The 13,468-nt window shown below is 32.0% G+C and overlaps 1 pseudogene; it reads right to left on the bottom strand.

Annotated features, from left to right (window-relative positions):
• Window positions 1-7,941: 7,941 nt before the first annotated feature.
• On the bottom strand, window positions 7,942-10,020 carry LOC111629849 (annotated as a pseudogene).
• Window positions 10,021-13,468: the final 3,448 nt, after the last annotated feature.

Below are 13,468 nucleotides of genomic sequence, written 5' to 3'. Positions count from 1 at the left end.
TTATTTTGAACTGTTTAAAATTTATTTAGTAAAATTGGTTTATTATTTAAAGGAGAAAAAAGATTTGCTTATTTTTATGTGAATGTTTTTTTAAGAATGTAACAAATTAAATCCAAATTGTTAAAATTACTAAATAAAATCCAATTGTATTGAGTAAGTGTGCATGTTATGGTATTTTTTTGTATATAGAATAGAGCATTGATTATCTGAAACAATTCGGGATGGGGATTGTTCAGATAAGTGATCATTTACAAAAAAATATATTAAACACACAACTGTACTGTATATATTTTGTATCATGTGTCTTACAAATACAGTCGACCCCCCCATAACGCGGTAGATACATTCCGCTTTATAAGAATTTCGTGTTGTAGGAATCCTTAAATACATGAGCCAATCACAGCCTGGCACGTGTGCAGTTTACAGATTACGGCTGTTTGAAAGGTTTCCTTTAATAAAATTAATCAATTCTAGACTAATTTGACTTAACATTTCCAAAACACATATAATTTTTTGGGAATAATTTGTATAAACTATGCTATAAACAAAAAATTGTAGGATTACTTACTGAGTGTGCACCGTTTGACGTTGCCATTGCTTAAGCTTGTTTTTGTCGCGGACCCCCTATAACGCGGTAGATACGTTCTGCTTTATACGAATTTCGTGTTGTAGGAATCCTTAAATACATGAGCCAATCACAGCCTGGCACGTGTGCAGTTTACAGATTACGGCTGTTTGAAAGGTTTCCTTTAATAAAATTAATCAATTCTAGACTAATTTGACTTAACATTTCCAAAACACGTATAATTTTTTGGGAATAATCTGTATAAACTATGCTATAAACAAAAAATTGTAGGATTACTTATCGAGTGTGCACTATTTGACAACGTCATTGCTTAAGCTTGTTTTCGTCAGGGAGCAGCACACCAAACGGCGGGCGCATTTTCTGATGAGTTATTTTTCTGTGAAAAATTCGTTGAACTTTGGAGACATCATTAATAGAAATAATTTTTATGGCCGTTGAATAAGAAATGTTTTTTTTATGATAAATGTATAAAATTACAGTACTGTATTAGACTGACAGTACCTAATTTAGGCCTATATACTGTACAGATGATAGTAAACTCAACTTACCCGCCTAAACTCTCTGTAGCATGTAAGTAGTTCGGCTGCTCGTCCACTATTGGTCCAGATTCAACCAATCCTGTCATGACTTGAGTCGGCAATGATGTTTTACCACATTTTACGAGTCTCTTTTAGCATCTTTATACAAATATGGTCGTTGCAATTTTTTTGCCGTGATATATGAATCTGCATTATATGAACCCGCGTTATAAGGGGGTCTACTGTACATATCTTATATAAAGTAGTACATTAAAGTAGGCCTACAGTTTAGGTTGGCAGGGAGGGAGAGTGCTGCAGTGTCACAGCACTAGTGGAACTTTGAATTTGCTGACTGGAACACTTTCAGTTAACCAATGTTTCAGTTGGCATTCAGATAATCGATGCTCTACTGTAATTACATTTTTTATGACTTCTATTGTTTTGCAAAGCCTAAAAATATTTGAATAGGGTATTGTTTTGTTATGTTTATTCTGATTTAAAATTATTTCTGCTGTTCCATTGTTACTACCATAATTTTGAGAAGATAATATGTGGTGTATATCTTGCAGAAAATTGCAAGAATAAAAATAAAACATTTAACTATAACAACCCTAATGTATACCCAAGCCTCTGAGGTTTTGTCTATTTGCTATATTATATAAATGCTTTATAGATCAATTTCTTTCATATCTACAGTATATTATGATTCTAGTTGTTTTTTGTTAATTTTACTAGCTTTTGGTTTAGTGTATTGCATTTTTTTTTCATTACACTGAATTGTTTTAGAACTTTTTTAGAGTTTTTTTTAATAAATTCTATAATACATATAATATTTGCTATTTGATGGTTCTGCAAATTTTACTACTATTGTGACTTAGTATTTTGTATTAATTGTTTGTATTTTGATTGTACAGTATGATTTCACTTAATGCTGTCTTGATTAACACTGATTCGATATAACGTGGTCTGTTCAAAGCCTTAAAAAAAACTCAAAATTTACTCTTATTCAAATTAACGCAGCATTTTGTTGATTTGTATATAATATAATTATTCCAAACACGAACCAATCGGCAAATATGGCAGTTTATCATAGTGCTGTACTTTCCTTAAATCTATGTTTGTTTGGTGCAGTTTTGGAAAAATATAACATTAGGGATGCGATAGGCAATATCGACTTCACTTGGCAAGAATTAACTGATAAATGCATGAATGAAGTGTAGAAGGAGTAATGACTTGAAGGTATCCAAGAATTCTCAACGAGAAGAGCTTGTCATTGACTAAATCTTCAACCTAATCAATACAGCAAGACTAGGAGATGTAGACAAACAGGATATTGTGGAGTTAAGGCTGGTATACACGGTAAGGAAATCCTTTGAGGATTAACCGTGATTTTTTTTTCTATCTATCCATTTTTAAATAAAAATAATTCTTTATACGCTGGGAGATATTTTAATAAGTTTTGTAAATTACTATGTTCGATCCAGCCAGTTATATCCGAGTTTTTTTCGTCTGTTAAGCACATCCTTTGAGGATTTCTTTACCGTGTATACCAGCCTTTACTGCAGGTTTCTGGTGAGAGTCTTATTAATTACGACCTTCAAGAACTGGCAAAACGAGAAATCCCTATAGAACTGGTAAATAGAGATTGTGAAACAAAAAACCCCAAAAATTTCTCTACATATTTCCTTAGTAAAAGTTTGGTAATGATAACCGAAATCATTGATCAAATTGTAGTGAATGATCTAGATCAGTGTTTCTCAATGGGGGTGATATCACCCCCATGTGGGTTTTTCCATGTTGAGGGGGTGATTAGTAACAATTTATATTTTGGGGGCGAAAAACAATTTTCTGGGTGATATAGTAAAACATTACATTAAGAATAGTTAGATATTTTTTTCGTTATATCATACAATAATTAAACGAATAACATTATACTAGTCACTAGTCTATTCAATGCAGTACGAATTTGGTGTTAGTTGCCCTGGGCATCGGAATTTTGAAGTGAAGGGGTCGATGATTCGTTAGAGATTGAGAAACACTGATCTAGATTTTGAAAAGAGTGCAAAAGCAAAATGAGGCATTTTGGATGCATCTTCTGCTACCGACACTTTTTTCTTTCCTTAGAAAGAAAAAAGTGACAAATAAAACTTTACGACTTTATTGCAAAAAACAACAATTTCAGAAGAGCCAGAACCTTCATCACAAAAAATGAACTTTACATTTCTGTGTGCCTATGTTTGTGTGTTTTTTAACATATATTATTATGCAAATTAATATAAAAATAACTTAAAATGAAAGTAAAATCTGTTTATTTTTGATTGTGTGTTTCCCTTTCCCTGTTTACTGTGTTAAAATGACCTTGCTTAATGCTGTTTCACTTAGTGCTTTATCATCTAGGAATGTATCTCTTGCATTAAGCGGGGTCTTACTGTATTTTATTTTATGAATTTTTTAGAGTATATTATTGCTAAATTAAATTTTTGAGTTTTTCCAATATGGCTCATATTTCTGTGTGAACATTATAAGCACACAAGAAATTAATTTTGTCCTTTTGTAATAAAGCCATTCTTAGAATTTAATTACTAAACTTTGTAGAAATGATAGTTATTAGTAATCCAAAATCATTTATCTTTATAATGTAAAACTTTTTAATATGTTAATAAAATGATTCCTAGAATTGACTTTACATATAAACAAATTTTGACTTTCTGCATTTGTTTATTATTATTTATTAATAAAATTTTACATACTGTATTCTTATAAATAGGTTAAATAATTTTAATTAAAAACATAAAAATGAATGAATAATATATGTGTATTTTTAATGTTATCAAGTGTTAGAAAGATTGGTTTGGGTTCACTAGTTATAAATAGTGTGTTGAAATTATTAAGTTTACAATTTTTGATACTTTCAGACTGATAAACATGTCAAACAGTACACAAACTGAAAACAACAAACATAGTAAAGAAAATGATCAGAAAACAGTGTCGTCAGATGATGATAAACTCAATGAAGGAAACACTAACAATCACAGCCCAGTAGATGTCTCTGGAAAAAGTGATGATAATGAAGAAAATGTAAGTTATATATTTTAATATAAAATTAAAGTAACAATCTGTAATATTTCCAAAATAAAAATATAATTGAACTTAATACAGTAGAGCCTCGATTATCCGATCCCCGATTAACCGACCATCCTAGTCAGCAAATTTCAAATGTCTGCTAGTGATGTGACACTACAATATTTGGCTATGACTTGGCTACTTTAATATTATTTTTATGTGTTTTAGCTGGCAACACTCATTTGACCATGAAAGGGAGCCAGTATTTAAACGAGGCTTAATTTTCTTATTTTTAACGATACAATAGCGATGATTATTATTTTAAAAAATTTTTGTTAGGCTTAACATTGATGAAAATTCAATGCGAAGTAGATTAATAGCGATATACTAATTACATGGGATATAATAATATACTACACTAATAATGGATTTTTTCATACTTTTCGGTTATCCGACTTTTCAATTATCTGACCAACCCCAGTCCCCAATTGAGTCGGATAATTGAGGCTCTACTGTTCTATGATATAAGAGTACAAGCCAAACTGATTTAGCACCATCATTTGTTTGCCTCTGAAATTGGCACAAAATTGAATCATTTAAAATAATAAGAATTACTGTAATTTCATATGAAGAACCTTTGGGCTATGTGTTTTAAAGTCAGTTTGAAAGTACAGTAGAGCATCGATTATCCGACTCAATTGGGGACTCAGGTTGGTCGGATAACCGAAAAAAATGAAAAAAATACATTATTAGTATAGTATATTAGTATATCCCATATAATTAGTTTATTAGTATATCGCTATTAATTAACTTCGCATTGAATTTTCATCGATGTTAAGCCTAACAATTTTTTTTTTTAAAATAATAATCGTCGCTATCGTATCGTTAAAAATTATTTTTAAATTATTTTATTGCTTACAAAACAAACAACCACTCATAATTAGAAAATTAAGTCACGTTTTTTTAAACGAGACTTAATTTTACTACCTGCGGCTAAATATTTAGATGGCACAATGCGCTGATTGGTCAGCTGAATGACGTCAACACACCGAAGTATAGATTATATTTTGTGGTTGTCAGAACGAATCATGACGAAATAGATTATTTTTTTAGTTGTCGTAATATGGAGTGATGAGTATAAAGTGAAAATATAGCTGATTATTATTTTTGAACATTTAACTCAATACTTGATCTTTATGCACCTCTGAACCAAATCATACACAATAGATAATTTTAATAGTGCAAATATAAACAAAACACCAAACTCTTGCTGAGCTTATTATTACTTTAATTTCAAACGTTTTCAGCCCAATTCCAATAGGCTGAAAACGTTTTAATAGTGCGATTAGTGTTTCCAATTTTAATAGTGCGATTAGTGTTTCCAATTTTAATAGTGCGATTAGTGTTTTAAATTTACGTACACAGATAATAAATAACAGAAAATTTATACTTTGTTACAGATATTATTCATAAAAAGTTCGAGAAAGGATGAAATTTATAATTAAGACCAGTCAGAATATTTTTTGAATTTGTCATATGCATTTAATATACTGTAGTTAGATGAAACAATAAAGTTAACTAAGTTTTGTATACCTCTGAAAGAGAAATTTTCACGAATCTTACTTAACAAATTATATAGTTTAAATGTAAAAGTTATTGAACAATTTTGAATAAAGAATATTCCTCATAGATTACTCTTATCAGAAAATTTTTTTAATGCTTTAGTTAGAATTGACAGTTCCTTCTGTCAGTAGACATTTTGTTCTTTCGAATGTCAGTTTCAAAATCTGTTAAGAAACAATACTTTTCAAATTTACAGAAATTTCATATATCCAGTTCCATCATGGATATATCTGTAAATATGTTTAATCAAACTTGTATGACCATTTTTCAAATCAAAAGTATAGAATTTTGTATAAATTATTTAACAATCAATAATACTGTAAGTATTTAAATTCCTTTGAATATTATAGTTATAAATGTGTTAAATAAGAATTTCCATACTTTTCGTCGTGGAAATTGTTTATCAATATAAGTGTCAGGACAAAAAGTAATGTTACATTTGTACTGCAATGTCTTCATAGTAAGCTATTTTTTTAGCCCTTCTTTATTTTTTGTTAAAATAATATTACCATACTAATGAATAACTATTTCTAGATGCCTCGTACGTGCTGTGTACCTGATTGCATTGCAAAATATATATCCAGTGTCTATATTTAAGTTTCCACGGGATTTGATTTGAAAAGCAAATCAATGGATTACAGAATTTGTAGAAAAAATAACTTATTATAAAATGTTTTAACAATTATGCATTAAAAAGTATGAATTTTAGGCAAAAATATATATTAAATTATTAACTAATCTACATTTCCACTTAGCATATTCTGTTGTAATATATATATATATATANTTAATATTATTTTTGTTAAATTTTTGCGTGTTTTAGCTGGCAACACGGCTAGACCATAAAGGGCGGCCAGTATTTAACGTGCGACTAAATATCCAGATGGCACAACGTGCTGATTGGTCTGCTGAATGATGTCAACCTACAAAAATCAGTAATGTTGATCGATTAGCCTAAACTTCGTGTTGTTGTTGTGAGAGCGGGCAGACATTATATAATAGTTATAGACATTTTATCTAAAACTTGATAAAAGGCACTTATTTATAATTTCACTAGCTCTTGTTTGTATTGACATTAATTGAAAATTTTGTACTAATTTTAACATAAAATTACGTGATATCAAAGATTTTAATGCTAAGACAATCAAGAAGTAATGTAGAAGACGTGGTTGCTGTATCTTCAAATTCTGTGTGTAGCGTCTTTGCAATCCAAACAATAATTTCGGTAGACGATCAAACAGCAATTAGTTAGAAAACGGTACGGTTTACTTAAAACACTTTTTTAATTCAGATGCATTTCGGGTTGGTTTGTATTCCCAACCCTTCTTCAGTGCTGTTAAAATTACAAAAAATAAAGTGAGTTTCACGACATTGGTAAGTAGGACGTAACAAAAACGCGGGGTGACAATCACATAAAAAACTTAAATGTTATTGTCACCCCGCGTTTATGTCCTACTTATCAATGTCGTGAAACTCACCTTGTTTTTCGTAATTTTAACAACATTGAAGAAGGGTTGTTAATACAAGCCAACCCGAAATGCATCTGAATTAAAAAAGTGTTTTAAATAAACCGTAACGTTTTCTAACTAATTGCTGTTTGATCGTCTACCGAAATTATTGTTTGGATTGCAAAGACGCTACACACAGAATTTGAAGATACAGCAACCACGTCTTCTACATTACTTCTTGATTGTCTTAGCATTAAAATCTTTGATATCACGTAATTTTATGTTAAAATTAGTACAAAATTTTCAATTAATGTCAATACAAACAAGAGCTAGTGAAATTATAAATAAGTGCCTTTTATCAAGTTTTAGATAAAATGTCTATAACTATTATATAATGTCTGCCCGCTCTCACAACAACAACACGAAGTTTAGGCTAACCGATCAACATTACTGATTTTTGTAGGTTGACATCATTCAGCAGACCAATCAGCACGTTGTGCCATCTGGATATTTAGTCGCACGTTAAATACTGGCCGCCCTTTATGGTCTAGCCGTGTTGCCAGCTAAAACACGCAAAAATTTAACAAAAATAATATTAAAGTAGCCAAGACATACCCAAATATTGTAGCGCCACATCACTAGCGGACATTTGAAATTTGCCAACTAGAACGGTCGGTTAACCGATGTGACGGTTAATCGGGGTTCGGATAATCGATGCTCTACTGTATATATTCAGAGAAATATTTGAACAATAAATATTTTGCATAATAAATATACATTTAAGACAATTAACCAATCAAACAGCTGATATACATCAGCAAATTTATAGTCATGGAACACATATTTTAATTACTTTAAATGTGTAAGTATATTGTTATCTTCAAAAGAATTTTCAAATCTACGTTCCCTTCTTATATCTTCAAACAGTCTACGAAACGTTTAGCCGTAATATTCGTGTAGCTGCTTGAACGAATACCTCTGACTTCTTGTTGTGTTTCCGATGTTCAACGTACTCTCGGCATTAGGAATTAAATCCGAAGAAATATCGATTAATTCTGCCGTGCCGTCGCCATAATTATTTCTGTCGACTTTCCACTTATCGAAGGGATTGAAACGAGATTTTGTCATCTGGCCTTGGTTATACAGACAACTATCCAAACGATTCATCGGCAGGCCCAAAGCACCCATCTTTAATTTTTGAGACTGGTCGGCTTCTATAAATTTTTCAGCTTAGCTAATTTCGTCTAGCTGCCTCTGTAACTCGGACACCATCAATTTCATATAATCGTAGCTGGCACAAGAAAGAACTTTCATCCATCCTTCCATATCTTCCTGATTATCCGCACAAAGGACATAAACTCTATTTCCATTTCCGTGAAAAATGATCTTAAATGCAAAGTATTCTTCATTTTAGGCCAATTCGATTGTGCATCCTTCTAAAATAATGACACCAATCGGTTCTTTATCACATTTCTTCTCAAAATAAAAAAGTAAATTGCCTTTCAGCACAAACCATCTCTTCTGGAAATTTTTATTCACTTCACCTTTTTTTTTCCTAATAATCCTTCTCTGTCGATTGGAGTTTTAGACGTCGCAAAGCTTATCAAATTTCTCTCGTTAATTCTCATATTGATCATTTAATAAATCTGCAACAAAAGTATTTATTACATTCTAAAATATCTCAAATTCATTTATATACTTTCAATAAGTAGAAGTTAATTTTAGGTAATTTGTGTGTACAGTAGAACCCTGTTTGTTTTTAGTACTTTTTGAAAGAGACTGCTATAAAAAATCTTAAGACAGGAAAACCTCTTATGCAAGAATTATAAAAGAAGATAATTAATTTTTTTATCTGTATAATCAATTTTATTTCAGTATTGAGGTAATATAACATACCATACCGTAACATTGCAGGTAAGTAAGATATACTGACTACAGCAGGCGACAAAGCAACCGGCATCAACGGTTAGCTGGGAATACGATAGATAGGGAATACGGTCAAAACGGTAAGATCCTGGCTAATTTAGCAACCACTTCGGGTGTGCAAGTGTTTTATGTACAATTTGGTGAACATCTGGAGTAACTTACGGCAAGTAAAAGATTACAATCCGTCTCCAACGGAAACTTCGCAAGTAGTTAAAATATTGTCAACGGGACCGATATTTTGGGATTTCTTATATGGGAAAACGTGTTACACAGGAAATTTTAATACACCTCTTACGACATAAATGCCAGGACCAGAGATATTGGACTTGTTATGTAGGAAAATCTCTTGGGCGGAAACTTCTTTAAAAGGTTCTGCAAAGGAGGCGGTTGGAACCTTATAAGCTGTAGACATGCCCATAGATGTAGGGGGTCTAAAATTTGGAGGGGGGTGTGCAAACCCCTCATTCAGAACTACAATTTTACAAACACATGTATATATTAAGACAAATTGCCTAAATGTGGCTTCTACCAAATGTATATGGATATTTATGAATGATAATGTATCAAAATAAGTTAATAGAAAGCATAAAAGGTGTTTTTAAAACTTAAAAACCCAATCAAATTGTAAAATTTGAATAATAAAATCCCAACTCCCAATCTCGTCTCTTTCGTTTTATATATTACAGGATATTAACGGCCCGTTACTTAATTTATTTTACTTGATAAGTTTATATTAATGTAAATACATCAGTAAAAACTATCCTTACTTCTAATAGGCCTTAATTAATAAATTAGTGGAGACTGACGTAACGTATAGCACCATACAAACAATAACAACATTCGTCAAGGAACCATTTTGAAATAGCAATCCCGCACTTTTCCGATTGCTATTAAATTCCTAATATTAAAAAGAAATTACAGTGAAATAATTTAAAAATTAATATTAAATATAAAGAAAAGATGATAAACGAAAATATCAATTTTTATAATCATTTTTAATTTATCGTTATAATATATGACGAATATGCTATTTTAACTCGCATAAAATTTCGATTTATTTTCGTTTAGTTTACTAAACTTTTTTTTACCGTAAATAAATTATAATTGTTGAATATACGTGATGTATATATTAATTAAAATCTGCCAATCAGAAGAGGGATTAGAAAGAGTAGCGGCGAGACAAGGACTATATACTGTAATATATAGTCCTTGTCTCGCCACTACTCTTTCTAATTCCTCTTCTGATTGGCAGATATTACATTATATATTTTGGCAAGAAACGTGAAGCGTATGTGTTAGCCCGCAAATTAAATCATTTAAAATCGAATTCTTGTCCCAAGGATTTTATACATTAGAAATGATTCCAAAAAGCGTATTATATTGTGGGGATCGGGGGCCGTTAAAGGTTTATTAAACGCTTTTTAGGTAGAGTCCTGCCACCAGGTGTGTTTTATCGGACACACCACCGTTTGTGATGAAATGGATGATTAGGGCGCGAGGGTAAGAGTCACTCTGAAGTCCAGGAATGAGCATCTCAGGAGGAAGAATGCAGAGTCAGATATAACCAATTTAAGGANATAAAATTAATTTAATTAAGATTTGTGATTGAAAAATTAATTTTGTGATCTGAAATAATTCCATTCAACAAAGTTTTACTTGCAATTTTAAAAATTTTAATGTAAATTTAATTTTTTGATCAGTATGTGTCAAACCACTACTACTTTTATACTTTAACGAAAATCAGTCGTCGATGTCTTTATACTGTTCGATAATTGTTGTTGTCTACTGCCTGAGAAAATCTGCCCTTACACTTCCCGTGATCGCATTCCCCTGATCTGCTGACCTCTTGGATGGGCGATATCGTTCTAATATCGTAATTGACGACCGAAGAGGCAGTCTCACCAGTTCCTCGGTCGATACTATTGAACTGATGCAGATGAACCATAAAATTTGTGATACTTTTATTCCTCTGTATCAACTACTCCTGTACAAATTAATGTGATATCAATCATGTACTGTATCTATGCTCAATCTACAAAGAAGAACAAATTTTTTTTACGAAAAAACAACGGGAGTTCAGTTGGGAAAAAAAAAGAAATATTATATATATATAGTGGATCTCTCTTTAAAAGGGTAACCGTTCGCGTGGGATCAGGCATGCAATTAATATGTCGCATCAGGTGGCGACATTTTAAACAAACGGGGGGTACCCTGAAAGGACCCGGACGGGGGTCGACTTGTACTGTACGTCCGAAGGGGGATATTAACGAGATCTTAAAAATTTTTTTTTACAACACGAAAGGGAGAAATTAAAGGTCTCGATTAAACAATCAAAGTTTTTTTGGAAAAATATTAAAACAAAGGAAGAATGGTGTTGAAAAGACCAAAGTCCGAGGAAACGTGGTTAGAGAAGAGTCGGGTTTAGTCGCGATGTTGACCTCTCCTGCGCCCTCCAACAGATTTGGAATTTTCAACAGGTGACGATGAGAGACGAATGGAAACGCGACTTTGGGTAAATACGTAAAACTGATACCATGTAAATACGCGTGATTCAAGAACGTGACGTTCTCGGTGCTCCACACACTTCAGAATTTTTGTGATTTTGCAGATTAGCAGCGACAGATTTGTTGACTCCTGGGACTTATCGTCGCTCTCCCGTAACGTCTTGCTTCGCCCAGATTCGCCCTTCTCCGAAAACTTTCGTCCGAATCTGTGCCGCACGCCCTGGGGCCGTCAATAGCAACGTACTGTAGAACATAGAGGGACCGAAAGGAGAACTTCCAACCGAACGTCGGACTTTTAACTGAACATTTCATTCACTCCCGGAGCTGTGTTATGTCGCAACTTTCCAAAACTTTGTAAGAAACTTTTGGGTATATAATAAACGGGTTAAAAGATGGAAAACTTGTCTCAGAGAGTTATTGCCACTTCTCACTAGTCGTGACCGCGCGACGATCCTGACAAACGCATCCAGTCGGCAAACATCACACTTTATATCATTTAGAAGTTTTTCCTTTTCTTAACAAAAATATTTGAGAGAAACAATGAAGTCGCAGCAATTGAAGATGAAAAAAAGCTTCAAAATATTTCTCTTAAGGAAATAAATATTTCTAAATAATTGAATACAAATCTGTTATAATTAAGTCTTGTGNCCATACGAAAGCCGAAGGAATGCACTTAATTAAAGAAGTAAAATAAGAATAGCATTTACCGTAAAAGCAATACAGCACAATGCACATCCCATATTTATACAGATAAACGTAAAGACGATGGACATTGCAAAATATATATTTTGCGCTAATTCGTTCATTTCTATAAATAAATATCCATAAAACCAGAAACTGGTCATCCAGATGACACCAAAGTAAACAAAGCAGAACACAGAAGAGAACTCTCTATTCACCTGATTGATAAATATCCACAATTCTTCGTGATGACTAATAAATTTATTCAAATTATTTGACAGAAATGTACTTTTTCTTATTGCGAAGAGTTCATTTAGCAGTTGTTCGAATTCCTTCTGAACAACGATGAATACAACGCCTACTGACAACAACCCATACGCAATTCCTCCTATGCAAAACGTTTCAGCTAATGAAATTTGAATGGTACACAAAATTGCTTCTCCTTCAAAATATTGTCTTCTTTGCATAGCGGGATAAAAAAGAAATAGATTAATCACTTGAAAATGAGCAAAACTCAGCATTGCAATGATTGCGAAGAATAGAGAGATTTTTCTCATTCCAGTATTGTGTTCGTTTATCACTTTTTGTCTGAAATATTCGTTTTGCAATCCAGATTCAAGTACATTGAATTTATTCTTTCGGAGAAAATCAAAACATATTGAATAAAGTAGCATTCTAAGTCCAAAAACAGCATCCAATGTTGTAGTTTCGGAACTAATATAATCAGACCATCCTTTGCAAAGTGTATAATTACTGATAGCCGGTGTCGCATGCAAGAAGAACAAAAACGAATGTATCCATAAAATAATACTTATAAATTTGATATAAATATTTTTCAATCGAGCGTTTTTCAAAATGGCAATATCTGCCTTACATTTACATGAATGGAATATGTCTAAACCGAAGATGAGAGACATCATCCGGCATGGTCTTAGGAAACAACTCATGCAAATTGTATCGTGTAAATTCGGATCCATATTTGAATTGTTTAGCACAATTTATGAGGAAAGAAATACTTTTAGTTTAAGTTATTTTCTGGTATATACACGTGTATATTGAATAAGAAATATACTATGGCGTACTTATGGGGGTGATGTGGGTGTTGATCTTCTGCAGAGA

This window comes from Centruroides sculpturatus, unplaced genomic scaffold (genome assembly GCF_000671375.1).
Source record: "Centruroides sculpturatus isolate CEXI.00-Female unplaced genomic scaffold, Cexi_2.0 scaffold588, whole genome shotgun sequence".
Lineage (NCBI taxonomy): Eukaryota > Metazoa > Arthropoda > Arachnida > Scorpiones > Buthidae > Centruroides > Centruroides sculpturatus.
Note: the sequence above shows the minus strand (reverse complement) of the source record. Positions and strands in the feature narration are given on the sequence as shown.